This window comes from Sphaeroforma arctica (assembly GCF_001186125.1).
Source record: "Sphaeroforma arctica JP610 unplaced genomic scaffold supercont1.1728, whole genome shotgun sequence".
In the NCBI taxonomy this organism is placed as follows: Eukaryota; class Ichthyosporea; order Ichthyophonida; genus Sphaeroforma; species Sphaeroforma arctica.
In genome coordinates this window covers 1-3,837 of record NW_014038830.1, presented here as the reverse complement: position 1 = coordinate 3,837, position 3,837 = coordinate 1, and positions in this window count along the sequence as shown.

Below are 3,837 nucleotides of genomic sequence, written 5' to 3'. Positions count from 1 at the left end.
AAACGATGATTACGGAATTTGTGTGCTGTGTAATTTCGTTGTACTGCATCACATTCATTTATCGGCTATATACTCTTGGTGGTTAAGATGTATTGAGGTTTTGCCGATTCAGATTACGAGAGTAACTTACTCAAACTTCACACTATGCTGTATTGCTCCATCGAAATAAGTATTAAAATATAGAATCAAAAGACAAGTTACTTGTATATATATATATTTGTAATTTGCAGGCATCTTGTAGCTGTACTCACTTATATTGCAAGTTTTTTATATGGTGTAGTTGAGGTGAAGAAAGCTCGTTTGTCGGTCGGATTCTCTGGCAAACAACGCTTCTCAGTCATTTTAGATACATTGTATCTGAAAGCATCACATAGACCTCATGATCACACTCTTTTATGTCACAAGCTTATTCCATTCTATCGATGTTTATAATATAAATACACAGGCTCCGTTCCACAAACAGTCTGTGGGTGCGCTCCATTAGATCGACATCTGCCACAGTGAAGCCATACACTAGTGAGTGGCCCAACTGTGGTCAGACATGCGCGTGCACACAGGGGAACGTCCCTATGCGTGTGATTATCCTGGGTGTGGCATGAAGTTGACTCAAAACACTAATTTGTTAAATCACACGCACGTGCACACGGGCGAACGTCCCTAAGTTTGTGATTATCCTGGGTGTGGGAAGAAGTTTACTCAAAGTGGTAGTTCGAAACCACACAAACGCGTGCACACAGGCCAACGTCCCTATTCGTGTGACTATCCTGGGTGTGGTATGGAATTCACTCGTAGTGGTCATTTGAAAAGACACTAAACGCATCCACACGGGCGAACGTCCCTACCCTTGTGATTATCCTAGGTGTGGCAAGAAGTTTATTCAAAGGAGTGATTTATTAAGATATAAGTGCGTGCACACAGGCGAACGTCCCTACGCGTGTGACTATCCTGGGTGTGGCATAAAGTTTACTCGAAGTGATAGTTTGAAAAACCACAAACGCCTGCACTCGGCCGAACGTTCCTATGAGAGTGACTAGTTGCAAAGTTCAAATGATGATCTGCGCCACCATAGTCGTGTTCACAGTCGTAAACTCGGCTCAACCGAATCAACAATTTGCTTATACACATGCCGTTGTAGTAATGCACAGTAGCAATGTATAATGTCGGGAGTTCAACCTAGAACCATGAAATAGTCTCTTAGTATACGGTTTAAGGTGTGTGCTTCAACTGTTTGTAGACTGTAGGCTCTACTGGGTGTGTTGCAGACTCAATATGCAAAGGCTAATGAGATACCGTATTGTTGTTATTGAGGCCTTTCTTGTCTGTTAATGCGCTATTTTTCGGTCAGAGAAGCATTCGGGTCAGTACAATTACACAGTTACCTGGTTGACTTTGTTAGCTACAATACGCCTTTGAAACACTGTCAGACAGCTTCTTTTATTTGCGCGTATAAACCTATTTTATCTGCGCGTATAAACCTATTTTTGGATCCTCACATCTAGCCTTCTAATAAACACAGCAAAATAGTTACGCTCGTGTCGGAACAAGCTTCTCTAACCGGACAATGCGTGAGCAAGTGTGCCTTACATAGCTACACCAATAGACGCTATACCGTAAAACTACTACTCATATGCTCAAATGGAATAGGTTGTAAATAATATATCTTCACCAATAGACGCTTTACTTGTCTTGACCGTAAAACTAATCACACGCGTAAACGGAATAGGTTGTAAGTAAACGGCCTGAGAAGTGAGTACCGTTACATACAGGGCGAGGATTTCCACCAGTCACCAAAACAAAAACGCATACCGTGGACACGTGTGCGATATTCACCTCATCACTGCCATCTTCACGCGATCCCTGTCTCGGTCGTTTGAGTTTATTTGGTGGAGCGTTGACGGACCCTTTGTAGGTATACAGTATTTAGAGGTGTTCACATTATGTAATTCATCTTCTCATCCGCCCTCCCGAGGTCGAATTAGGAATGGGTGTGTAAAATTGGGTCATGATTCTTGCAGAAGACGCATGCTCATGCTATGCGGTACCATTTCTGTCACTTTGTACATCACTGTATCGGCCGTCACCCTGAGGTTGAACTAGAAACGGGTGTGGCAGTTTGGGTAATGATTATTGCCGAGGGTGTGTATATGTTTGGGTAATGATTATTGCCGAGGGTGTGTATGTATATGTTGGGTCGCGAACGTTCTAGAGGATTCTGCCAATACAGTCCCATTGCAGAATACCATATCCTCTGCCAATTTGCTGGTGCATTGTAAACCTGGGGTGCGCAAGTTTAGGGTGTGTAAGTAGTATATGTTTCTATGTCAACATAACCATTGTAAACTTGGGGTGCGCAAGTTTAGGGTGTGTTAGTAGTGTAGGTTTCTAACTCTACTTAACCATTGTAAACTTGGGGTGCGCAAGTTTAGGGTGTGTAAGTAGTGTAGGTTTCTAACTCTACTTAACCATTGTAAACTTGGGGTGCGCAAGTTTAGGGTGTGTAAGTAGTGTAGGGTTCTATCTCACCTTAATCATTGTAAACTTGGAGTGCGCAAGTTTAGGGTGTGTAAGAAGTGTAGGTTTCTATCTCAACTTAACACATAGTACGTAGGCCGAAGCCGCCTCACGCCATCTTGGCCACGGTAGATAGTCATATAGAGCGCTACCTCCTCTCCCAGTGTGCAATCGTACCGAACTTCTTGGTTTAGGTATTAAAAGAGGTGAAGGCACAAATTGTGAGAGGGCAGTAGTGGAGGAAGTTTTTAGGGTTTAGGGTTATATGACAACATTCGGATAGGGACTGGGGTGAATACGGGTGCTCTATTTTCTGGTACTAATTTGTACTGCCGGTAGGATTGGTAGTTCGGTACCATAAAACGTGTATGGTACTAATTCTCACAGCAGAGAAATTACATTTTCTGATTACGTGAGACCATAAAGTTCAAATTGCCTTGAAGCCCCGAAAGACTCTGTCGAAACATCAGTACACTTTTTTCTTCAATTTTCGGCGTTTTATACTCTATATAAACTCCGGTGTTTTGTACATACTCGTATATACTTCGTAGTGTTTTAGACTACAAGACACAGAAATACACACAGCCATAGCCTTCTAAATGGAACAACACAGCGCCACACACACATGGACAGCGGAGAATCAAGCTCTCTGATCTTCCGCTATGACAAACAGAGCGCTATGTCTTCTGATTGGAACGGTGGCCGGGTACATTAACATCGGGTTGATTGAATGAATGGATGGATACTTTCCTTCGGTTCATTAGTGCTTCTATATACGTGTTTCTAAAACCCTAAAAACCCTGAACCCTATTTGTGGTCGGCTCTTGTGTATGTCCGCTTTATATCGCATGCGTGCGTGAGCAGTCAGACATGTCGAGATGAATGTGTTCATTCTGTGATCATTCATTGATGTACTGAAACTGGTGGAATACCGGATAGGTACAACCATCTTAACTGGCCGCCAAACTGAATTGACAAGGTAGGTGCTCTGGATAGCGCCTGTGTACTCTCAAGAGTGTTTCGCTCTCGTACGTGCATTTAGAATATTTCTCGTGTAGGTATAGTTTGTTTTAAAACAACAAGATCTATTTATATATTTATACATATATATATACCTACGTAATATTAACATCATAAAAATATGCATATGTGTCTACATAGGTGTCTACACATACTTGTGCATATATATAAAAATATGCATATATGTGTTTTATATATATTGTTCATACGTTTATGTGTATTCTATACCCACACACACACACACACGCACACACACACACACACACACACATACACACACACACACACACACACATATATATATAT